At 41.6% G+C, this 26,936-nt stretch overlaps 1 long non-coding RNA gene across 1 annotated transcript in view; it reads left to right on the top strand.

The window, feature by feature from the left end:
• The window catches only part of LOC121816480 (uncharacterized), a 28,854-nt gene extending 5,673 nt beyond the window's left edge, over positions 1 to 23,181 (top strand). Inside the window, exons 2-4 of the long non-coding RNA XR_006056097.2 lie at positions 13,029 to 13,118; positions 20,659 to 20,808; positions 21,901 to 23,181. This is a non-coding gene — a long non-coding RNA (uncharacterized LOC121816480). The remainder of the gene's footprint in view (positions 1 to 13,028; positions 13,119 to 20,658; positions 20,809 to 21,900) is intronic.
• Positions 23,182 to 26,936: the final 3,755 nt, after the last annotated feature.

Genomic DNA, 26,936 nt, shown 5'->3' with positions numbered 1-26,936 from the left:
GTATCCAGTCCCATCACTTCATGGGAAATAGATCGGGAAACAGTGGAAACAGTGTCAGACTTTATTTTGGGGGGCTCCAAAATCACTGCAGATGGTGATTGCAGCCATGAAATTAAGACACTTACTCCTTGGCAGGAAAGTTATGACCAACTTAGAGAGCATATTAAAAAGCAGAGACATTACTTTGTCAACAAAGGTCTGTCTAGTCAAGGCTATGGTTTTTCCAGTAGTCATGTATGGATGTGAGAGTTGGACTATAAAGAAAGGTGAGTGCCGGAGAATTGATGCTTTTAAACTGTGGTGTTCAAGAAGACTCTTGAGAGTCCCTTGGACTGAAAGGAGATCCAACCAGTCCATCCTAAAGGAGATCAGTCCTGGGTGTTCTTTGGAAGGACTGATGCTAAAGCTGAAACTCCAATACTTTGGCTACCTGATGGGAAGAGTTAACTCATCTGAAAAAACCCTGTGATGCTGGGAGGGATTGAAGGTAGGAGGAGAAGGGTACAACAGAGTATGAGATGGTTGGATGGCATCACTGACTCAGTGGACATGAGTTTGGGTGAACTCCAGGAATTGGTGATGGACAGGGAGGCCTGGTAGGCTGCGGTCCATGGGATTTTAAAGAGTCGGACACAACTGAGTGACTGAACTGAACTGAGCCATGGCAGAACAGGCAACCTGGCTCTGGTATTCCTAGAGACCATACTGCTCACCACAATGATACATTGCTTTTCACCCTGTGACTGACTTTTCTTCTGTTTTATCATTGCTATAAGGTCAGTTCTTTAAATGTGAAATTAGTGCCTCAGTAAATAATTTTAACTTCTTAATTTTTTATTATTAAATTCCTCACAAATGTTAATTTTGATCTTTTGTTTGTTTATTTATTTATTTAACTTTACAATACTGTATTGGTTTTGCCATACATTGACATGAATCTGCCACAGTTGTACGTGAGTTCCCAATGCTGATCTTTTGTTTTTTAAAAATTAAAGTATAGTTCATTTACAATGTCTCAGGTGTACTGCAAAGTGATTCAGTTATTCAGATGTGAGTGTATATATATATATATAAAATGTGTGTGTGTGTGTGTTAGTTGCTCAGTCATGTCTGACTCTTTGTGACCCCAAGGACTGTAGCCCACCAGGCTCTTCTGTCCATGGAATTCTCCAGGCAAGAATTTTGGAGTAGTCATATCTATATACATATATATATCCCCCCACACATATATATGTATATATAAGTGAATGGGGTTGCAAAGAGTCGGGCGTGACTGAGCAACTAAGCACACAAGCACATAAGCGCACACACACACATATAAAATCCAATATGTGCCAGGGACTTTACACACAATTGTTGTTGTTCAGTTGTTAAGTCAAGTCAGACTCTTTTGCCATCCCAGGAGATCAGCCCTGGGATTTCTTTGGAAGAAATGATGCTAAAGCTGAAACTCCAGTACTTTGGCCACCTCATGTGAAGAGTTGACTCATTGGAAAAGACTCTGATGCTGGGAGGGATTGAAGGTAGGAGGAGAAGGGGACGACAGAGGATGAGATGGCTGGATGGTGTCACTGACTCGATGGATGTGAGTCTGAGTGAACTCCGGGAGTTGGTGATGGACAGGGAGGCTTGGCTTGCTGCGATTCATGGGGTCGCAAAGAGTCGGACACGACTGAGCGACTGAACTGAACTGAACTGGACTGGACTGTAGCCTGCTAGGTTCCTCTGTCCGTGGGATTCTCCAGACAGGAGTACTGGAATGGGTTGTCATTTCTTTTTCCAGTTCTTCCCAACCCAGGTATGAATCCAAGTCTCCTGCATTGGCAGGAGCGTTTTCTACCACTGAGCCTCCAGGGAAGCCTTGACCACACCTCTGGCAACTGGCAAAGACTCCTCTTGGCTAGTAGCTCCAGTGACCTTGTTTGTGATCTCAAACTAGGCTCTATATAGACAACCCCCTTTCAAGACTTTCAGGACACTCCCAAGTCCTCATGATAGAGGTTAGAGTCCTAGCTTTTTATATACCTTCTAGCCTAGGCCCAGTAAAGTAAGAATATTTGCATTTCAATTGAATTGACTCATTGGAAAAGACTGATGCTGGGAGGGATTGGGGGCAGGAGGAGAAGGGGACGACAGAGGATGAGATGGCTGGATGGCATCACTGACTCGATGGACATGAGTTTGGGTAAACTCCGGGAGTTGATGATGGACAGGGAGGCCTGGCGTGCTGCAATTCATGGGGTTGCAAAGAGTCAGACACGACTGAGTGACTGAACTGAAGTGAACGGAACTGAATTTGCTTTCTATTCAAGAAGTGAGAAAGTTAAAGCTGGAAAATACCTTCAGTTCAGTTCAGTTCATTCGCTCAGTCGTGTCCTTAGGAAAGAAAAGTACCTTAGACATCATCTAATCCAAATTTTTCAGTTTGCAAACAAGGATATTGAGGATCAGGGAAGGGTTCTTGGCTGCCTAAGAACTCCTAGTTCATTTTGCATCTACTACATTTTGGTGAATACTAGAAACTTTTATGAAGACTCTCCAGTGGTACCTTTTACACCCTGCATAATCACATATATTCTAAATTTTAAAAACTATTTTGTGTTTGAGATTTGAAAGCAACTACTGAACAGAAGCTTGCGTGTGCCTATATCTTTATCAATTCATACATATTCGGTAGCATAAAAATGTCAAAAATCTATTTTGGAGTTCTGCAAAAGAGAACTCCTTCCAGAATGACACTTGAACTGTTAAATATCATCTCAAATCTCATTTTGGGGACTATAACCTTCTAAAAGCCTGGCACAAGACTAAAGTGGATTAAGGTTGAAATTTTCCAGAGGCTTTGTCTCAGACCAGTGAAGTACTTCTAATCACTTTCTATCATTATCAAAACCAGAACGGCTTCTGAATCTCATGGGCCACTGTCATTACTGAGAAGAATCGTGTACCAGGGTTGAGAGAATAATTGCTGACCAAAACTCCTGTTATCAAAACACATTTAAAAGAGGGGAAAAAAAATCTGCATCTTTGACTTTATTAGGTTGCTGGATCAGTTTAGTGGGGTGCCATTGCCTTCTCCTTAAAGAAGGATAGGGACTTCTAACTATTTTGTTTTCTAAAAGAAAAAGATAAATTCCAAGAACTCAGGGTTAAAGCTTTCACCTGTTATGTGTTCAGGATCCCAAGCAATATGTCTGACTAGTGGGAAGATACGTGTAATTTTGCAACACTTTTCCCTCCCGCAGGAATGAAATCTCCATTTTTAATAAGGTCCAAGCCTAGGCAGATTATCTATGAGAGGATGTGGCAGGTAAATGCAAAAGCAAGATCATCTCTGCGCCATTCCTTGTGAAATTCCAAGCAGCATGACTAAGTACTCTGGCATAAAAGTTTCGAATCGGTGTCTTTGCGAGAATTTAATCATCTCCATCAGAATCCTTAAGGAATTACAATAACAGTGATTCATTCATAATTCACAATTTCCATTATCTTCTTTCTACATCTAGTGTGTGGGGGGGTGAAATTTATGGCTTCATTTACATTGTGTTCTATGAATAATAGAAGAAATACAGTAAAGACCCATGGAAATGTTCTTGCTGCCGACGCAGCTTGGAGCACATCTGCATCACAATAACCTCCTTGCCTTTGTACAGTGCAGGATCTGCCAGCTTGCAGCTGCAGAGGGAACATTTCAAAGGGGCCATTGTCATTAAGCAGAGTCCTCTCTTTCTTTGAACTTCAAAGCAGAAGAAGGAGACCTTAAATGATATTGGGGTAGGTAAGTGGTGAAATTGTGACTTCAGGTAGAAAATATCTTCCATGATGTGTCTGGGGAAACACAGCCATTATGCAGAGTGACAGCGTTTGTTCAGAGTGATATCTGGCTGGCAGGCAGGAACACAGTTAATCTTGAGGTTTCTTTGAGCTGCTGGGGCCTTGAAGATAATCTAGCTCAAAGCCCTCCTTTTGTGCAAGCGGGAAAACCAAGACATAGAGAAAGACAGTGACTTATTTAAGGTCATACAGTAGAGGGAGGGCCAGGAACACAGACCCCTTACCCTTGGTCCGAGTTCTTTCCAAACACCCCGCTACCTTTGTTTTACACACAAAGCACCTGGCTTTGTGACATTGCAATAAAGCTGGCAGTAATCTTCTTGGTGAGGGATTTTAAAACAGGGAGCAAAGACATTTTCAAGGATTTCCCCCCTAAATAATAATCTCTCTCAATTGAAAATCTTCACTGAAAAACATTCTGAGATTCAAAGAAAGAAATTTGTCATACTTCTGCGATTAAGTAAATCTCATTTTTCTTCTTCCAAGGAATGACAATAAAGCTGATGAAAACCTTAGGACATTCAGCTTTCTCCCCCTGGTGTCTGGTAGGAGCCCGGTGCAATACTTTATTACTTCTCCATCCGCAAAAGAATAAAAACCCACCCATCTATTTACAGAAGTGTCTGTCCTTTGAATCAGTAGTTTTCCATCGACTAAATGGCACATGATCTAGCTAAGCCAAACTCCGTTCATATAGTAGAGGTTTAATGGTTTTTTTGTTGGAAAGATTACATTAAAAAATTTGCATTTACTTGGAGTTTGTTAGAGGCTATAAAGAATTGTTTCTAAAACCTATTATGTCCATCATTCCTTATTCTGTGCAATGCTGGCTACTTCCACATCATCCTTCATCTTTTCCTATTTTGAAGAAAACATGAATCACAGAAAATCAGTATATATATATATATATATATATATATATATATATATGGCATTGGGAAATATCTTTGTTTTTTGCAGAAGACTCACATGGCATGTTCTGACTCTAATTTTATTAAGGTAATTCAGATATCATGTTAATAGGGAGGCCTTTTGTAGCTGGAAAGGCCAGCTGATATTAGCAGGCAAAACACATACAAATTCAACAGGGCCATGATTCACAGATGCATATTCTCTGTGATCCAACATGTCTAATACATTTAGTCATGCACAATAAAAACCAAACAAAGGAATCAACCATTGGCCTTTCACTCTCCTGCTTCCTACCCCAGGCCTGAAGGAATTCCTCCAGTTATGCACACCAAACACAAAATAATGTGTCTACTGTCTCTGCCCACCCTCCCCACATCTCTTCAGAAGGATCACTCAAAGTGCATTTGTTACAGACAGGAAAAAGAAGAAAAAAAGAGAATAGATCACTTTGTTTACCTTCTAAGGGTTACCTTCTAACCTCACTAAGGGTTTACACTGCCTATTCCCAAAGTGTGATTTGGTGGCAAGCTGATCTCATTCCAGAAAGAGAATTCTAGTCTGTCCCGACAGAGAAGTGTTAAACTAACATTAGTCACAAACTGGAACTTCAGTGGCTTATAAAGTAACCAGGATCCAGTCTATTGCCCATTTCAAAAGTGTACCAGCTAAACTAAATTCAGCCTGATTGCGATTCTCCTTCAGTTCTAGGGTAAAAGTGCACTGCCCACCTAACCTGCTTTGTACACACCAGACTTTATTCATTCAGTCAAGAATAAGTTCTGTTTATTAAGCACACGATGAGGAACAGATTTTTGATTTTGACTGGGACAACTCTTGAGAGTGCTAAGAATCTGACAGTCTGCTGGAGTTCTATCATTCCCATAAACTTCCCTCAACACGTCCCTGGCATAATGGGGTGGGGGATGGGGTTGGTGGGAAATTAAATTTACATAAACTTTGTTTCTGGACCTGGGGTCTCTTTCATCTGGTCACAGAGCCTCAAATTTTGCCTGTTTAATTCTACTCTGACAGTTCTCTCCTGAAAGAGACATGTATGTAAAAATAAAACTACTAAATTTATTTTATTGGAGCAAAGAGAGAGACAGAGTTTCTTCTTTGGGGGTCGCAGTGCCACTTTTGCATTTTTCTGGGCAGTTGTCTTTTTATTCTACTTTATTGTATGTGTGTATGTAATTATTTTGGGTGATGTAGTTTAGGGCAAGCAAGATAAAACTTGTAGTTATTGCCTGAGAACTCCATGTAAAGTTGACAATTTGGAGGCTTAAGGGTAGATGTAGAGAGTCCAGACAGAAAACCCTGGCCATCGTGTTGTTTCTAGGTGAGTGGTTTTTAACTCGGCGCCGTTCTGTCTGCCCCCGGACACTGGCAATGTCTAAAGACGTCTTTAATTGTCACAGCTAGAAACCAGGGATGCTGCTTCACGTTATACCGTGCACAGGACAGCCTCCAACACGAAGAATTATCCTGTCCCAAATGTCAGTTGTGTAAGGTTGAGAAACCTTGCTCTAGGTCAAGTCTCACCTAGAATATTGTTATTAGTATCTGCTTCTGAGTCTAGTACTTTAATCAGTATCTTGCCAATCTGGAGCGTGTCCCCAGAGGGTGACTGGAAAGTGGGGTAAGTGAAGTGGTATCAAACATGATTAAGGGGGAAGGGACCAAGACTGCTGAGTCCAGAGGAAAGGAGGCTCAGGAGACCTGCAAGTCTGTTCTGCTCCTTCGTAGATGACATTGGGTGAATTCCATGGGGATAGAGACTTTGGAAGCCATCTCTTTTAAAAAAAATTTATTGAAATATAGTTGGTTTACAGTGTTGTGTTAGTATCAGGTGTACAGCAAAGTGATTCAGTTGTATATACATGTCATATACATATATATTCTTTTTCTTACATTCTCTTCCATTATAGGTTATTAAGAGACATTGAATAGAACTCCCTGTGCTACACAGTAGGTCCTGTTGATTATCTATATTATTCATAACAGTGTGTATATTTTAATTCCAAGCTTCTAATTTATCCCCCCCACCCCTTTCCTTTTGGTAGCAGTAAATTTGTTCTCTATGTCTGTTTGAGTCTGATTCTGCTTTGTAAATAAGTTCATTTGTACCATTTTAAAAAAAGATTCCACAAAATGAGCAAAATCATATATTTATCTTTCTCCGACTGACTTACTTCAGTTAGTATGATAATCTCTTGGTCCATTCATGTTGCTGCAAATGGCATTATTTAATTCTTTTTTTATGGCTGAGTAGGAGGAGAGTGAAAAAGTTGGCTTAAAGCTCAACATTCAGAAAACGAAGATCATGGCATCAGGTCCCATCACTTCATGGGAAATAGATGGGGAAACAGTGGAAACAGTGTCAGGCTTTATTTTTTTGAGCTCCAAAATCACTGCAGATGGTAATTGCAGCCATGAAATTAAATGATGCTTACTCCTTGGAAGAAAAGTTATGACCAACCTAGATAGCATGTTCAAAAGCAGAGACATTACAAAGGTCCAACAAAAGTCCGTCTAGTCAAGGCTATGGTTTTTCCGGTGGTCATGTATGGATGTGAGAGGTGCACTGTGAAGAAAGCTGGGCACTGAAGAATTGATGCTTTTGAACTGTGGTGTTGGAGAAGACTCTTGAGAGTCCCTTAGACTCCAAGGAGATCCAACCAGTCCATTCTAAAGGAGATCAGTCCTGGGTGTTCTTTGGAAGGAATGATGCTAAAGCTGAAACTCCAGTACTTTGGCCACCTCATGCGAAGAGTGAACTCATTGGAAAAGACTTTGATGCTGGGAGGGATTGGGGGCAGGAGGAGAAGGGGATGACCGAGGATGAGATGGCTGGATGGCATCACTGACTCGATGGACACGAGTTTGAGTAAACTCTGGGAGTTGGTGATGGACAGGGAGGCCTGGCGTGCTGTGATTCATGGGGTCGCAAAGAGTCGGACACGACTGAGCGACTGACCTGAACTGAACATTTCATTATGTATATATACCACATATTCTTTATCCATTCATCTGTCGATGGACACTGGGTTTGGAAGCCATTTTTAATAATTAAAGTTACTGGGGGTAGACCTTTCCAACAATGATCTGTCTAATCAATTTTCCAGCAGTCATGTATGGACCTGATAGTTGGACCATAAGAAAGGCTGAGTACCCAAGAATTAATGCTTTTGATCTCCTTGGACTTCAAGGAGATCAAACCAGTCAATCCTAAAGGAAATCCATCCTGAATATTCATTGGAAGGACTGATGCTGAAGCTCCAATAATTTGGCCACATGATGCAAAGAACCAACTCATTGGAAAAGACCATGATGCTGGGAAAAATTGAGGGTAGGAGGACAAAGGGGCAATGGAGAATGAGACAGTTGGATGGCATCACTGTCTCAATGGACATGAATTTGAGCAGACTCTGGGAGACAGTGAAGGACAGGTGAGCCTGGCATGCTGCAGTCCATGGGGTTGCAAAAAGTTGGAAACGACTTAGAGACTGAACACACTAGAACATAAGTTCCCTGAGAGCAGCCAGAGTGCCCATCTTCCTCACCACTGTATCCCCTGGGGACTGGAATGGAACTCTAGGTATAGTAAATACCTAATAAATGGCTATTGAGTGATTTAAGTATTTGTCAGAGATATTGAAGACAGCATTCACAGATAGAAAGACGATCTTTATTTTTGGTTAGGCCTCATATTTAGTAGCTCAACCCCAGGAAAATTATAATCTAAATTTTCAGGCTACCCTTGCCAGAACTGAGAGCTAACAGAAGTCAGTAAAATAATTTAAAGCTACACTTGGGGAATCCCTTTTCAGAGACTCTGAATCCATACATAACCATGTATACCTGCATTGCCATGAAAGGTATGTTCCACTTTCAACAACTCCAACCCAGTAGATAATCTATAGGGTATATATTTCGAGCTTTTTATGGAAGTATAACATATAGATGGAGAGATGCACATGAGGCAAGGCTATAGTTTGTTGAACTCATTGACTCATTTCATTTTTTCCAGCTTTATTGAGATCTGATTGACATATAACATTGTGTAAGTTTAAGGTGTACAATGTGAGGATTTGAGGCACATTTACATCACAAAATGATTAACACTATGAGGTTAGTTAACATGCCTATCCTCTCCTGTAATTGCACAGTTTTTTGGTGGTAATAGCATTTTTTTTCTGTTCCAATAACGGGCATTACTGTCTCTTCCGTTCTTAAGAAGATCCTGGACACTCCAGGTCACACTTTCAGCTGTGAAATGATGAAGGGCTTCCCTGGAGGCTCAGTGGTAGAGAATTCACCTGCCAGTGCAATAGACCTGGGTTTGATCCCTGGGTTGGGAAGATCCCCTGGAGAAGAAAATCGCAACCCACTCCAGTGTTCTTACCTAAGGAATCCCATGGACAGAGAAGCCTGGCAGGCTACAGGCGTGGGAACCCACAGCCAGATGTGACTTAGCAACTAAACAACAACACAAAATAATGAAAGATCTAAAAGTGTCTATTTCACAGAAAAAGTAAAAGAGGAAGAAGGAAGGAAACAGAAAAAGAGGGAAAGAAAGGGTGGAAGGAAAGAAGCTAGGCTTTGAGATTAAAATGCTTGCAGTCCTCAGTCTCTTTGTGTAGCCAGACATGAATATTTGTCCACAAATTCTGATACGGTGGGAAAGGTAAAACTATTTTTCCATAATCCAACATAATTTGCCTATTGAGCTTCTATCCTGAGAGGGATGGAGGAATATGGTGCAAAAAATAATTCAGGGTCCATTCCACTCGACTCTGCGTGATTTTCCTGGGCTATACCTAGTTTCTGTAACTCATGTTACAGTTTTGTAGAAGATGGATAGTGAGTCTCCTGGGCCTGCAAATCACCCTGCTGGCATTTGCTGAGATGGTGCCATATTCTTTATCCACTCATCTATCAATGGACACTTGGGTTTGGAAGCCATTTTTAATAATTAAAGTTACTGGGGGTAGACTTTTCCAACAATGATCTGTCTAACCAATTTTCTGGCCTGGGTCCTTGATCCAAGCTTCTGTGTTGTCCTTCACTTCTGGAAGCCAAGCCTTTCTAGCTTTAATCTTCATCAGCTACTTCTGCATCCCATTGGGGATCATGAGAAACACTGAATTGCTTTCCTGTTCCAACCTGAGGTTGAGGGAAACTTGCTTTGGATTTGCTCAAAGCCCTAAACTGGGTACTCCCACAGTGTTTTCGGCTGCAGGCAACGCCATGGGGACCCCTCTTTGGCCCCTGCGACATTTCTTCTCTGCTGTTGACTTCCTTGGCCACTGTTGCTCCTCAAACCGACTGGACTCAGCCTAGGAAGTGGGGGAAGGGTGAGGTGAATTTGAGAGGCTACAATGGATTGTAACCATTTTTGCATCCTGAGTTCCAAAAATATTGAGAAGGGTAAGCAGATAGAGAAAATCATTCATTCATGCGTTTATTCAAATAACCATTTCTTGAACTATGTGTGAAGGAAAGCTGGTGTCTGAGAAGTGACAGGTCTAAGTCAACAATAAACTTACTATTCTCATGTGTGTGTTATGTGTGTTAGTCGCTCAGTCGTGCCCGACTCTTTGCGACCCCATGGACTGCAATCCACCAGGTTCCTCTGTCTAGTCAGTTTTATGTATCCCCTTGGCTACTCAGTCAAACACCAGTCTAGGTGTTGATGTGAAGGTATTTTGCAGATGTGACCAACATCTGTATCAGTGCACTTTATATAAAGGAGATTATCCTGGATAAACTGAACTAATCAGTTGAAAGTCTTTAAGAGCAAAATAGGTTTCCTTGAGGAAGGACCAATTAAGTCTGTGGATGACAGCATCAGCTTCTGCACCAGAGTTTCCGGCATGCCCCGGTGCTCCTTATGCTCCTTATGGTGCTAATGGTGCTAATGAGCCCACCTGCGAATGCAGGAAACATCAGAGATGTGGGTTCAGTCTCTGGGTAGGGAAGATCCTCTGGAGAAGGAAATGGCAACCCACTCTAGTATTCTTGCCTGGGAAATCCCATGGACAGAGGAGCCTGATGGGCTACAGTCAGTCCATGGGGTCGCAAGGAGTTGGACATAACTGAAGTGACTTAGCACACTAGCCAGCTCTCACAATTTCATAAGCCAGTTCCTTGTAATAAATCTCTTTCTGGTTGGAACCCTGATGAATCCATACACACTAGTTACAGGCAGCCCTGGACCTTAGAACAAGCAGGGAAGATGCTTCTCGTGGACAATCAGCCTATGAAAAGGAAAGAGAGAGAAAGAGAGGGAACCATGCATTTTCAGTCTCTTCTCTTCACTTTCTCTCATCTGGCATGGGTGATGGGGCAGAGGCAGGCCAGGAGTCTTATGCTAAAGCAGATTCCTCCTCATGGAAGAAAGCATTATGAGTCTCTCTTACTCCCTCAAACAGTTGATGAAAAGCAATGATCAGGAGCTGAGAGAGAAAATTTAATTTTGTATGCTCACATGATAAAAAGTTTGAATATTAGATCTACCTTATTTTACCAGCTGAAGTACCTCTGATGAAATTATTAACTTCGATCAAAATATTCACTGAAAGAGCTCAGATTTCAGTCTTTTTCATTCACTCAACAGCATTTTATTTAGAATGTTACTCAGTATATTACAATCCAATATGTTGCCAGTTGGAATCCAAACTTTCAAACAATTGTTTAACTAAACCCAAGATGTCAGAGTACAAATACTTGTGTAATGCATTTTAATTCAAATCTAGTCAAGTTTTCTAATAATGTCTGCTCACCACGTGAGTCTGTGAGTGTGAAAGTCACTCAGTTGTGTCCGACTCTTTGCAACCCTACAGACTATACAGTCCATGGAATTCTCCAGGCCAGAATAGTGGAGTGGGTAGCCTTTCCCTTCTCCAGGGGGTCTTTCCATCCCAGGTATCAAACCCAGGTCTCCCGCATTGCAGGTGGATTCTTTACCAGCTGAGCCACCAGGGAAGCTCACCACAGGGGACTTTAGATTAGAGACTAGAGTCACAACCATATATTTTTCTTCTTAGATCTACGTGATTGCTGTACAACTTCCTAGGTGGCTCAGTGGTAAAGAATGTGCCTGCCAATGCAGGAAATGCAGGAGATGAAGGTTCGAACCCTGGGTCAGGAAGGTCCCTTGGAGGAGGAAGTGGCAACTCATTCCAGTATTCTTGCCTGGGAAATCCTATGGACAGAGGAGCCCGGTGTGGATGAAAATGAGGCTGCAGGCCAGTGGTTAGGACTTCTCCAGGTCTGGGAACTAAGATCTCACATGTCTCTCAGCCAAAAAGCCAAAACATAACACACACACACACACACACACAACAACAACAAGAACAAGAAATGAGGGTCTGGAGTCAGAGCAAATTTTGAATCCGAGTTATACCTTGTATTGGTTGTGCGTCCTTGGGTAAATTAACCCCTCTGAGCTTTGGTTTCCACCTCTGTGAAATGGGGATAACAATTGTACTTTCCTTAGAGGGGGATTGTGAGGAGAAAATCAAGTAATATACATAAAGTGCTTCTTGGAACATCTGAGTAAAGAAAACATTTGGAATCCGTGGATTTTACTCATTTGCTTTCATTCTCTCCAGAAACACCACTAAATAAGATTTTTTTTTTTTTTTAAGATTTATTTATTCATTCATTTATTTATGGCTGTGCTGGGTTCTTGTTGCTGCGTGCGGGCTTTCTCTGGTTGCGGCGAGTGGGAGCTGCTGGTCATCGAGGTGCACAAGCTTCTCATTGCCAAGGCTTCTCCTGTTGCAGAGCCCAGGCTGTAGGCAAGCGGGCTTCAGTCCTTACAGCACGCAGGTCCTAGAGCACAGGCTCGGTAGCTGCGGCGCATAGGCTTAGGCAGGTGCCCTCTGGCACGTGGGATCTTCCCGGAGCACAGATTGAACCCATATTCCCTGCATTGGCAGACAGATTCTTTACCACTGAGCCGCCAGGGAAGCCCTAAATAAGGTGTTTTGTTTTGAATACATGAATGGTTTTTAGAGGCTAATAGGATAGTGTGCAACTTAGCACACTTCAGAAAACGGAATCGCAAGTCTGTGGCGTGGAACGCTAAAAATCAACATGATTGAAGCCACAGACACAAAGCCTTAGGATCACGGGTGGAGTAAAGCAGGGCATCAGAGTCCCCTTTTTAAGTGAACAAGGCATTTAAGTGAGCCAATGCATTCTGGCCGCTAAGGCCTCCCTCTCTTCCTTCGCTCCGTTTCCGGAAGTGACATTCTGGCTTTTTTCCTTCCTAGGAGGTGGTCAGTCTTATCTGGAGAATTTGATCTACTTCGTGGATGTTTTTCAAGGGAATGGTCCAGCAAGATCACCGAGTCCAGTGCATGGTCAGTATCTTCAATCAGAGCTTATAATTGTGTTTTCTCTCCGCACTCCTTTTTTTTTTCCCCCGACACTCTGCATGGCTTGGGTACCTTAGTTCTCCCACCATGGAGTGAACCTGGGCCACCCCAGTGAAAACTTGGAGTCCTAATCGCTGGACTGTTAGAGAATTCCTACCTCCGTACTCTCAAATACAACATATAACTGGACTACCAGACATAAGAGAAAGCTTAAACATTGAAATACAGAAATAAAAATGAGCAACAAAAAAATCAATAACAACAAGACAATCTGGGAAAAAATGGAGCCCATGCAGGGAAAAGAAATTAAGAAAAAAAAATCCTTTTACCATTGTATGCATAAAGCAAGAACAGGATGCTTTAAAAAGGAACATTTAGAAAATAAAATAGAACTCTCAATAATTCCAAGTGAGAACAGAAATGAGATATTCCACAGAAGAGATTGAGGATTAAGCCAGGGAGAAGATGAAATGAAGAATATATCCTGGAAAGCTGAGTAAACAGATGAAATGATAGAGAGGAAGACATTTTAGAGAACCAGCCCAGAAAGTATAAGATCTTAGGGGTTCCAAAAGGAGAACATGGAGGGACAGACAACTGAACATTTCTCAGAAGTGAAGGGTGAATTCCTAGGTAGGGAGGGCCACTGAGATATCAGCACAGTGGACGGAAAATGATTGACACCAGATCCACAGATCTCAAAAAAGAGGGAGAGGAAAAACTAGCCACACACAAAAGGACCAGGAATCAGAATGGTTTCACACTTCTCAACAGCCGCAGTGGATATTGGAAGATGATGGAGAAATGCTTTCAGAATTTGAAAAAAAATTACTCCCACTTGGAATTCCATATGTAGTGAAATCAAGTATGAGCGTAGAGTAAGGATTTTTAAAGATTTTTTTGACATGGACCTTTTAAAAAGTCTTTACTGAATTTGTCACAATATTGCTTCTGCTTCATGTTTTTGGTTTTTGGCCATGAGTCATGCGGGATCTTAGTTCCCTGACCAGGGATAGAACCCATACTCCCTGCATTGAAAGGCGAAGTCTTAACCACTGGACCACCAGGGAAATCCCATAAGGATGTTTTTGATAAGCAGTGTTTAAACAATTTTTATTTATCTGTCCCATGCAAAAGAGGGAGAGGCAGAGGGGATCCACATTTTAAATTTTGTGTTTTTTTTTTAATTAAAAATTTTAATTGGTGTATAGTTGCTTTACAATGTTGTGTTAGTTTTTATTGTACAGCAAAGTGAATCAGCTCTACATATACGTATATCCCCTCTCTCTCTGATTTCCTTCCCATTTATGTCACCACAGTATATTGAGTAGAGTTCCCTGCATCACACAGTATATTATCATGAATTATTTTAACTCCTTAAATACGTGCATTTATATTTTTGATAAACATAACATTTTTAAAAGTCTTAGTGTTGTGCCTGTTGTATAATAAGCCTTCAATATTTAACTCTTTTCATTCATTTTATGGTTCCTAGTATGTCAGTCCTGAGCAGATGTGAAAGGAAGCAAGGAGAAATTTTCTTGATGCAGAACAATTCCATCTTTATGTTAGCTCTAAGCAGTTTTCTTTATGATGTTCTAATTGTTGAATTTCAGTGAGGATATGGAACCCTACAATACTTCGGGAAGTAAAAGGGAGGAAGCAAAATCACGTCTTGGAGTTCTGGCTCTGTGTCTGGGACGGTGTACTTTGACTCCATGATTTCATTTACCCTTGTGTGTGTGCTAAGTCGATTCAGTTGTGTCTGACTTTTTGAGACCCCATGGACTGCAGCCCCTCAGACTCCTCTGTTCAGGGGATTCTCCAAGCAAGAATACTGGAGCAGGTTGCCATGTCCTCCCCCAGGAGATCTTCCTGACCCAGGGATTGAACCCATGTCTCTTATGTCTCCTGCCTTGGCAGACGGGTTCTTTACACTAGCACTACCTGGTAAGCCCTCATTTACCCTTGAGCTGTGCTCTGTAATGCTCAGTCACTTCAGTTGTGTCCGACTCTTTGCGACTTATGGACTGTAGCCCATAGGCTCCTCTGATCATGGGATTCTCCATGCAAGAATACTGGAGTGGGTTGCCGTGCCCTCCTCCAGGGGATTTTTCCGACCCAGGAATTGAACCCATATCTCCAGCGTCTCCTGCATTGCAGGCAGGTTCTTTACCCACTGAGCCACCTGGGAAGCCCCCATTTACCCTTGTGTGTTAGTCGCTCAGTTGTGTCTGACTCTTTGCGATCCCATGGACTGTAGACCGCCAGGCTCCTCTGTCCATGGGATTCTCCAGGCAAGAATACTAGAGTGGGTTGCCATTCCCTTCTGCAGGGCCATTTACCCTTAATACCACACTATTCTAAAAGTGCTGTCATCCCACTTGATGGTTGAGGACAGTTAGTCTCAGAAGTAAAGTAAGTAAAATTTGTCCTTAATCACACAGCAAGAGGGGAGTGGATCTGGGAGTTGACTCCAGGTTTAGGGCCAAAGTCCATACTCCCATCTTTATCATTGCCATTCACAGCATCAATAAAGTATATTTAGGCAAGATCTTGGATGACAGTTTCATAGTAGAATAACAAAGGAAGTATGGATCTTTGGAGCACAGGTCTAACTAGCAAGGTCTAACCATGCCTGTTTGCTTTTGTCTAAAAACCTCTGGGCTGGATACCCTGGAAGCTAACTCAATGTGCTGCCCTTCTGTTCCTGCAGTTTGCAGAGCGCCCAGTCTGGCCAACTCCAGACCCACAGAACCAGTCCACTGTTTGCTTAATTGTCTAGATCCCTCCTGACAGTACACCATGTTCTCCTTGCCTCCTAGTGAGATAGCGGAAGGCTGAATGTAAACAGTCTTTCTTTTTCCTTTTCAAAATGTAGAGAAGCAGTGGAAGCCAGCAGTTGGAATGAGAGAGTGGCAGTTGGCTTAATTTAACCCCTGGAGAATAGGATGGTGGGGCAAGACCCTGAAAACAAAGGCCCCATCTTCTGATTCTTCTGACCTCACCCTAGTCCAAGTGGTCAGAACTGGTGTAATGGGGACAACCAGTAACCTTAGGCATTCCTGTAGTTGCATTGTGATAGAAGCCTATTATGGAAAATTTGAAACAAATGCAAAGTACTGTGTCAGAGGACATGAGGATAAGTGATGACACAATCACAAGGGCTAAGAGGATATGTTTACCACACGGACTTTATACAAATGTGTGGGCAGGATTAAGGGAAAACAATAAAGAAAGGTGAAGTGCCCCAAGCCAGTGACAGGAAGGAGCAACTGTAAGTCTGAAGGGACTCTGGAAGGGGAGGTTCACCAGAGCCTGGAATGGGAAAGGTACATTAGAGAGCTGAGATTTAGGTTGAGGGACATAATCCCTCCCAGCCTGTACTGACAAAGAGGGAGGTCCTGTGTCCCTATCCTCCCACCCTCTGATCACCTGGTGGTGTCTTCCCTTGGTTGAATCCAACTAGAAACCACAGAAATAGGACATAGGGTTTATAGACTCTCTAAAGGTCAGCTTCCAGGACACAGAGCAGCGTGGAGATGAGTGGAGAATGGGTTTGGAGAGGGTGGGAAAAAGAGACCTTCCAACAGGGATAGGAGAAAATGCACCAAGAGCTGCCCATGGTCCCCAGCTTGTGTAACTTGGGCGCCTGCCCTGTGGCTGTGTCTCAGCGATGGCTTTGACAGTCTTCCCCTCTTTGAGTGTCTCTGCCACACTGTGGATCCAGTGCTCCAAACTGTGCCAACTCTTCTCAAGGAGACGAGCACTCCTAGGGAGTATATTTTTATTGTGAAGACATCTGCACCTTCTTGCCAGCCAAAAATAACATATGGAAACATTTCCCACATTTTCACCAGGGGGCACTCACTCCTTTTCCATGGATGGCTAGCAATGTTTTTTTGGAAGTCTTTGCTGGCCAAAACAGAATCTTTTTTGTAGCCACTGTGAATGTTGGAATCGGCTCTGTCCTAAAGTCATTTCTGGCCAAATGATGTTTCTGTTTAAAATAATATGACTGGACTCAGAGTATGTCTTAGTAAATGTTTAGATCCAACTTGCGTGTTCCATTTGGAAAGCACTTTGGGTCTAAACACTGCCTTACTCTTCTCCCACTGAAATGAACAAAACTGAAAAGACATTGAGAAGATAATTCACATGCTTAACTTGCAGGTGTACTTTTCAGAGCCAAAAGCCCAACCAATCAAAGCACGTGAGCAAATCCTCTCTTTGGGGAATTGCCTTTGTCACCCATCTTCATGATTCATCCTGATGGATAAATGGAGGCTTCCTGGGGGAAACATGTTTTCTCAAGTATAGATTCTCTTGAACAGAAAGGCATTTGTTTGGTATCATATCAATCCTACTCAGCTATTAAGTATGAAAGTGACATACTGTTTGTCAAAGGAACTATGCAGATGGTTGAGTAATAAAGCTATGTTTGGGAGTGGGTGGGAGGCCTACGATACTTATTTCCAAGAATCTTCTTTAAAGTGTAGATCATGTTTGAGACAATGAAAATAATTATAGCTCTCTGATTCTTTTTACATGAGCATTATAACCACAGAGAAATATAAATCTATCTTAAAATGTGAAGAATGAACAATGATAGGAAAAATTGGCTATTTCCTTATTGGAGTCTTATTAATAGAGACTATATGGTCTATCACTAAATCAGTCAATCAAAGGGATGGATTAAATTTGGCTTCTTCTGATTAAAAAACAGCTTATCTTTAAATCTGGACACTGTGTGGTGGAACAAATAAGAATGAAAGTTTTGGCAGAAAATCAATTTGGATTTGAGTCCTGGCTCCATCATTGCTTATCTCTGAGACCTTGGGAAGGTATTTAACCCTTGGAGCCTTAGTTTTCTAATATATAAAATGGGGGACATTAAATTCTACTTAATAGATTGATGTCAAGATTAAAAAAAGACACCACCAGTTAAGCGTCTGGCACATAAAAACACTCAGTATTTAATGGATATTGTCATTATTTTTATAATAAAACAATCACATTAGAAATTTAGAGATAACCCGTAATAAAGAAATCACCACATGGGTTGAAATAATTCATTGCTAGACTTTTTTTCCCCCAATTAACTTTAGTAGCCAGCCATGGTAGTGCTAATTAGTTATTTAAAAAACAACAGCTGTTGGAGAGAATTTACTGTCATAAAGCATAGGCTCCCAGAGCTAGGAGGACTAACAGATTCATCTCATCCAAACTTCTTTTAAGATGAAGGGGATTATTTTAAAAATCTTCATAGTAAAACTGGGTTGTCTGCATAGCCATAAATTGGAAGTATAGGCAAATAATTGCATTTCCTTATGGATTTAAAAACTGTGATTTTTGTGTTACCTCTTTCCTGAAAACTCAGTGAGAGGAAGAATGATTTCTTTTTATTTGTTGTATTCCAGCTGACAATTAAGTTTATTTTCATTGCTTTCTGTAGACTTTGGAAACATGCTTGGGATTCTCTTATTTTAGGTTTTAATGGAAACTGAAAAATAAAATTTGATTGAAGAATTCTTTTAGGGAGCTCAGAGAATAAGCTGAGGAGATCAAAATTACCAGGACCATTATTTCTGCCTGATTGATCTGCTTAAATAGTGTTTATTGATTTGAACATACCCTTGTCCTTAGGATCGAGAAGAATAAGGTTTTTTCTGGGGTTTGCCCAACTCATGATCATGCTTTTTTGTGTCTCTGTATGGGACAGGCAAAAGCCCAACCAGCCCAGACATTCTCATCTTAAATAGATATGAATCCTTGTCTTGCTGATTTTTGTACTAACAAAAGCAAAAAGAGAACAACAGACTAGTCTACGGCAGATTTTTTTCTTCAATGTCACCTACTATGTCCAAGGGTTCACCTATTCTAGTCCTATTTGACCTTCCAACTTGGCTGTTTTGCCATGACATGTGTTCTGGAATCTACTCACTGAAAATACATTGCTGCTGGTGGCTCAGACATTAAAGAATCTGCCTGCAATGTGGGAGACCCAGGTTTGATCCCTGGGTCAGGAAGATCCTCTGGAGAAGGGAATGGCTATCCACTCCAGTATTCTTGCCTGGAGAATTCCATGGACACAGGCGTCTTGGCAGGCTACAGTCCATGGGATCCCAAGAGTCAGACATGACTGAGCAACTAACACTTTTCTCATATAGCATCTGTCATTTAGCATCCTGCTAAATGTCAAATAATGAACCAAGTTGAGATTCTAGCATAATCTCACAACTTAGTCCTGGAGAATTTTCTCAGTTCAGTTCAGTCGCTCAGTTGTGTCTGACTCTTTGCAACCCCATGAATCACAGCACACCAGGCCTCCCTGTCCATCACCAACTCCCAGAGTTCACTCAGACTCACGTATATCGAGTCGGTGATGCCATCCAACCATCTCATCCTCTGTCGTCCCCTTCTCCTCCTGCCCCCAATCCCTCCCAGCATCAGAGTCTTTTCCAATGAGTCAACTCTTCGCATGAGGTGGCCAAAGTACTGGAGTTTCAGCTTTAGCATCAGTCCTTCCAAAGAACACCCAGGGCTGATCTTTAGAATGGACTGGTTGAATCTCCTTGCAGTCCAAGTGACTCTCAAGAGTCTTCTCCAACACCACAGTTCAAAAGCATCAAGTCTTTGGTGCTCAGCTTTCTTCACAGTCCAGCTCTCACATCCATACATGACCACAGGAGAAACCATAGCCTTGACTAGATGGATCTTTGTTGGCAAAGTAATGTCTCTGCTTTTCAATATGCTATCTGGGTTTCTCAGTTGAAGATAATTTCTCTCCCTTCTAAGAATCTCTAATAATCCATTTATTCTGCTCTTATGGTATTTTTAGTTTTCTACACACATGATTATAACTTCTTAATAAACACTGATTTGTAACGTTATAGTAGTAAAACATTCTTGTTCTAAAATCTTCAAAAATCCAGATGTAAAATTGGAAAGTAGAATGTCTGTCCACTCCATGACCCTTCTCATAGGTAATCTCTATCGAGGTATGGGGCATAGCCTTCATGAAATTTTCCTGTGCATTTACACTATGGGTGATTAGCCTCACTCTCTATGGGGGCCTGGCAAAATGACACAAATAAGTGATGGAAGTGGGGAGTAAAGCAGCGGGGCAGAGTGGAGGCGGAAGTCCTGGTGACGCATGCGCAGTAGTTACCCAGCAACTCTGGCCAGCTACCGTGGTATGGAGTGATAGACAGGTCCAGTGCGGCAAAAACTTTCTATTTTTCAAGAAAAGACTGAAATACAGATTTTGAAGACGTTCCTAATTTTCAAATACTGACAATTAATTCAAATATGTTTTAGTCACTCTTGAAGTTAAACAGAACATACCTGAGGCTCGATGTGGCGGAGGAGGCTGTGTGTACTGTTTGATTGACATCCTCCCCACTATTTGCATAGTACTGAACTATCTGTGCTACTGCAAGAGCCATTTCCATTATCCCTCTAGGCTAATTGCTTTTTCAAAGGCAAGTCCCTTTCCTTATTCATCTTTGTATCCACTCCACAGACAATCAACACACCTATCTGCAGACTTCAGTTTCCATCTACCCAGTTGTGCCCAAGATGACTTCCAAACTGAAATTAATGAAAAAAGAAAGAACAAAACCCAAACCCAAACAATAGGAACAATTAACAAAACTGAGAATAACAAGCAACAGTAAGTAAACCCAGGGGGAAAAAAGTGTAATTGAAGACCTCATGGTAAAAATCACCTCTAAGGATGTCACTAATATTGGTTAGTATAGGCATATTAATACAGTAACTTGTGTGCGTGCGTGTGCTCAGTCGAGTCCAACTCTTTGCGACCCTTAACGAAGGGGTTAATAGATGATTTTGCCCTCCTGTGGGGTTAATATCTCATCTCCTGCGCTAGGCTCCACTGACAAAACTTCCATCTGTCCTGTAGGTAGATCATGATCTTTCTCATCTCTGGGTCTTAGCACAGGTTGCCTCGAACATCTCTCCCACCTCTCTTGTATCTGGCTGGCTCCTATGTAATTTTCAGGTTTCACGTTGCTCTATAAAACCATCTATGACTTTCTAAACCCACATTAGATGTCTTTACTTCTGTGTTCCTATGCATTTCCCAAGAAACACCACAGAATATTTCTTGCTATGTCCCTAATGGCATTTGCTGGTTTGTAGTTCCCCCTGGACTGTGAACTGCATGAAGGCACTACTGGTGTCTCTGATTACTAGTTCAATGCTTAATAGATACTAGATGTTCATGCTTTGTATACTGCTTTCTAAATTTCAGATACCCAAACTAAACTTTTATACGCGCTTTTGCCGAGCAAGTTAACATACTGAGTTAAATGTCTCAAATGCTTAAAAGTTAAAAACTCGAAGTTTGGTTAATTTATTTATAAATATTCTGTAGACTACCTGTAGACCTATTTTTCTTGACTTATAACTGAGTTACATCCCAACAAGCCCATTGTAAGTGGAAAATATCATGTTGAAATGCATTTAATGCATCTAACTTACCAAGCCAGGCTTTAGCAGTATGTGAACCGTGAACTTCCAGATGTTCAAGCTGGTTTTAGAAAGGGAAGAGGAACCAGAGATCAAATTGCCAACATTCACTAGATCACAGAAAAAGCAAGAGAGTTCCAGAAAAACATCTATTTCTGCTTTATTGACTATGTCAAAGCCTTTGACTGTGTGGATCACAATAACTGTGGAAAATTCTGAAAGAGATGGGAATACCAGACCACCTGACCTTCCTGCTTATTTAACTTTTATGCAGAGTATATCATGAGAAACACTGTGCTGGAGGAAGCGCAAGCTGGAATCAAGATTGCCGGGAGAAATATCAATAACCTCAGATATTCAGATGACACCACCCTTATGGCAGAAAGTGAAGAAGAACTAAAGAGCCTCTTGATGAAAGTGAAAGAGGACAGTGAAAAAGTTAGCTTACAGCTCAACATTCAGAAAACTAAGATCATGGCATTTGGTCCCATCACTTCATGGGAAATAGGTGGGGAAACAGTGGAAACAGTGGCTGACTTTGTTTTTCTGGGCTCCCAAATCACTGCAGATGGTGATTGCAGCCATGAAATTAAAAGACGCTTACTCCTTGGAAGGAAAGTTATGACCAACCTAGACAGCATATTCAAAAGCAGAGACATTACTTTGCCAACAAAGGTTTGTCTAGTCAAGGCTATGGTTTTTCCAGTAGTCATGTATGGATATGAGATTTGGACTGTGAAGAAACCTGGGTGCCAAAGAATTGATGCTTTTGAACTGTGGTGTTGGAGAAGACTCTTGAGAGTCCCTTGGACTCCAAGGAGATCCAACCAGTCTATCCTAAAGGAGATCAGTTCTGGGTGTTCTTTGGAAGGACTGATATTGAAGCTGAAACTCCAATATTTTGGCCATCTGATGTGAAGAGCTGACTCATTTGAAAAGACGCTGATGCTGGGAAGGATTGGGGGCAGGAGGAGAAGGGACGACCGAGGATGAGATGGCTGGATGGCATCACTGACTCAACGGACATGAGTCTGGGTGAACTCCCGGAGATGATGATGGACAGGGAGGCCTGGCGTGCTGCAGCTCATGGGGTCGTGAAGAGTTGGACACAACTGAGCGACTGAACTGAACTGAACTTACTGAATATGTGCTCAAAACACATTAGCCTGCAGGTGGGCGAAATCCTCTTATATGATGTCTGTTTTGTAATAAAGTGCTGAATGTCTTATGTAATTTATTGAATGTTGTACTAACAGTGAAAGCGGAAGTGGTTGTCTGGGTACAGAATCGTCCTGTCAGTTGTTTACCACCATGATTGCATGTCTGACTGGGAGCTATGACTTGCTGCCACTGCCCAGCCTCACAAGAGAAGATTGTACCACATATGGCTAGCCTGGGAAAAGATCCAAATTCAAAATTTGAAGTACGGCTTTTACTGAATTTGTATTGCTTTTGCAACATTGTAAAGTCAAAAAATTATAAGTTGAAACATTGTAAGTTGGGGACCGTCTGTACTTGAAAAATACTGAGTGTAAAAATAAACAGTACAACCTGAGTCAAAGTATTGTCACTTCAACCAAAGTCAGTTTCCTGGTTTCGACGACATTTACGGTTATACAAAATGTAACCTTTGGGTGGAACTGGGTGGAGGGTATGTTCAGTTCAGTTCAGTTCAGTTCAGTTCAGTTCAGTCGCTCAGTCGTGTCCGACTCTTTGCGACCCCAGGAATCGCAGCACGCCAGGCCTACCTGTCATCACCAACTCCCGGAGTTCACTCAGACTCACATCCATTGAGTCCATGATGCCATCGAGCCATCTCATCCTCTGTCGTCCCCTGCTCCTCCTGCTCCCAATCCCTCCCAGCATCAGAGTCTTTTCCAATGAGTCAACTCTTCGCATGAGGTGGCCAAAGTACTGGGGCTTCAGCTTTAGCATCATTCCTTCCAAAGAAATCCCAGGGTTGGTCTCCTTCAGAATGGACTGGTTGGATCTCCTTGCAGTCCAAGGGAGTTTCAAGAGTCTTCTCCAACACCACAGGTCAAAAGCATCAATTCTTTGGCACTTAGCCTTCTTCACAGTCCAAATCTCACATCCATACATGACCACAGGAAAAACCATAGCCTTGACTAGACGGACCTTAGTCGGCAAAGTAATGTCTCTGCTTTTCTATATACTATCTAAGTTGGTCATAACTTTTCTTCCAAGGAGTAAGCGTCTTTTAATTTCACGGCTGCAGTCACCATCTGCAGTGATTTTGGAGCCCCCCCAAATAAAGTCTGACACTGTTTCTACTGTTTCCCCATCTATTTCCCATGAAGTGATAGGACCAGATACACTTTAATATTTTTGTGATTTTGTGTGAGTTTTAAACTCTTTCAAAATAAAAAGTTATTTTTAGAAAGAATCTTCTCAACTTAAACAACTGCAGGTCATCATAAAATTCCACAGCCCCCGAATGATTTTCCTTAGTATTGTAAAAATACTGTGTACTAAGTGCAAAACTATAAAATGAAACAGAAAATATGCGTGGGAGAGGATGTAAATCAGTGGTTCTCCGACTTTGGGGATTCATGGCACACTTTTGAATATTAGAATTTTGGCAGACCTCTTGGAGTGATTAAGAGACTAAAAAACAACTTTTAAATTGCGAATGATTACAATGTCATCAACCATGGTATCACAATATCTTCCAGTGCTTATAAAGCGATTAGTAGTCACTCTTCCACACCACCCTGCTTTTTAAGTAGAGTTGTTTACTGCCTTGATGGTACTCTCTTAAGTACCCCAAAGCTCTTGCCCATTTGACCTTACGCTTGACTCTTCATTCACAGTAGGTTATATGCTGTGCTTAGTTGCTCAGCCATGTCCAACTGTTTGGGACCCCATGGACTGTAGCCCACCAGGCTCCTCTGTCCATGTGGATTCTCCAGGCAAGAGTATGGGAGTGGGTTGCCATACCCTCCTCCAGGGGATCTTCCCAACCCAGAGATCAAACCCAGGTTTCTTGAGTTGCAGGTGGATTCTTTACCATCCGAGCCACAAGAATATTGGAGTTGGTGACTACCCATTGGATACGTTTGCCATACTCTGCTCCAGGGGAGCTTCCCCACCCAGGAATCGAACTGAGATCTTCAACATTGCAGGCGGATTCTTTACCAGCTGAGCTACCAGGGAAGCCCTCACAGTAGGTTGGACCATCTCTATGTTTTCCTGCCTGCTCAGCTAAACTGTTCATCACATAGATGCTACTGCAACTGTATCCTTTTTCAGCTGTGGCCCCATTAAAAAAATGTCACATTCAGCAAAATCTGGTTGTTTCTCTGTGCCAGATTGATGGTTCATTAGTATGCAATATGCAATAGATGAGAGTCACTGGTCTAGATACCATACATAGAAAATCTACTAATGTTCTTGGCTAATGCAAATTATTTTTATAGGGTCCAATTAAAACTTTATGTCTTTTGTGGCTATTTTAGATTCTTTCTTTTCCTTTAACTCAGCCTACACTATGTATTCTAACATGTGATCTGTAAACTATTTGTCATTTTGTAATTCTTCATTAAATCTATGTTTTCTCATTCTGGTAAGAACTTGTAAGTTTCATGAAGACAAGAGAACCATCTGCTACTTCTTTTGTTTCACTTCTCCCTTGACTCTTGAGTGAGTTCAATTCCATTCTATCTGTTGATTCTTAAAAACAAACAAACAAACAAACAAACAACAACCAGTAGGGAGATTTATCTAGATTAGGTGATTTTAAAAAAAGCAAGAAAACTTTTATCTTGCCTATGGCAACCTTGTGATTAAAAAAATTTCCCCAATTGTTATGTAGAAGATACTATCTAGAGAATGAAAAGACAAGCCCCAGACTGGGAGAAAGTACTTGCAAAAGACACATCTGATAAGGGATTGTTTTCCAAAATACACAGATAGCTCTTAAAACTCAACAGTAAGAAAACAGTCCAATTGAAAAATGAGCCAGAGACCTTCACAAATACTTCACCAGAGAAGACCTACAATTGGAAGATAAGCATGGGAAAAGATGCTTCACATCATATATCATCAGGGAAATGCAAATTAGAGCAGTGAGACACCACTACACATCCATCAGAATGGCCAAAATCTAGAACACTGACAATACCAAATGCCGGCAAGGATATGGAGCGATGGGAACTCTCATTCACTGGTGGTGGGAATGTGAAATGGTACAGCCACTTTGAAAGACAGTTTGGGAGTTTCTCACAAAACTAAACACACTCTTAACCATATGATCCAAAAATCTCTCTCCTTAGAATTTACCTAAAGGAGTAAAAAACTGAGAACCACATCAAAACTGGAACACAATATTTATAGAAGCTTTATTCATAGGTACCAAACCTTGGAAGCAACAAAGGTATCTTTCAGTAGGTGAATGAATAAAAGGATATACACAGACCATTGAATATTATTCAGTCCTAAAGGAAATGAGCTATCGAGACATGAAAAGACTTGAGGGAAACTTAAATTTATATTTCTAAGTGAAAGAGGCATATATGAAACGGCCACTTACTATATCAGTCCAACTATATGACCTTCTGGAAAAGGCAAAACTATATGGAGAAGGTAAAAAGATCAGTGGTTGCGAGGAGTTAAGGATGAAGGAGGGATGAACAGGCGGAGCATAAAGGATTTTTGGGCAGTGAAAATGCTCTTATGATACTCTATGTATGATACTCTAATGGTGGATTTGTGTCATTAATGTTGTTGTTTTAGTCACTAAGATGTGTTCAACTCTTTGAGACCCCGTGGACTGTAGTCGACCAGGCTCCTCTGTCCTTGAGATTTCCCAGGCAAAAATACTGGAATGGGTTGCCATTTCCTTCTCCAGGGTATCTTCCCAACCTGGGGGTCCAACCTGCGTCTCCTGCTTGGCAGACAGATTCTTTAGCCTCTGAGCTACCTGGGAAGCCCATGTGTCATTATATACTGGTCCAAACCTGCAGGATATATAGCACCAACAGTAAACTCTCCCCAGTGGAGGGTATTGCTAATGAGCGAGACATATGTGTGGGCAGAGGGTCTGTAAGAAATCTCTGCAACTTCTTCTCGATTTTTCCGTGAATCTAAAGCTGCTCTAAAAAATAGTCTTAAAATGCAGAAAAAATTCTTGTCGATACAGCCACATAACCTTCAAGAAGAGCATTCTGTAGTTATAATATTCACTCATTCCTTCCATAACTGTTTATGGGTCATATACTATAGCGCCTTCCAGTGAGCAGGCTCTGAAGATACCGGAGGAGCAAAAATAGACGAGGTTCTTGCTTTCATGGA

Source organism: Ovis aries, chromosome 14, assembly GCF_016772045.2.
Source record: "Ovis aries strain OAR_USU_Benz2616 breed Rambouillet chromosome 14, ARS-UI_Ramb_v3.0, whole genome shotgun sequence".
In the NCBI taxonomy this organism is placed as follows: domain Eukaryota; kingdom Metazoa; phylum Chordata; class Mammalia; order Artiodactyla; family Bovidae; genus Ovis; species Ovis aries.
Note: the sequence above shows the minus strand (reverse complement) of the source record. Positions and strands in the feature narration are given on the sequence as shown.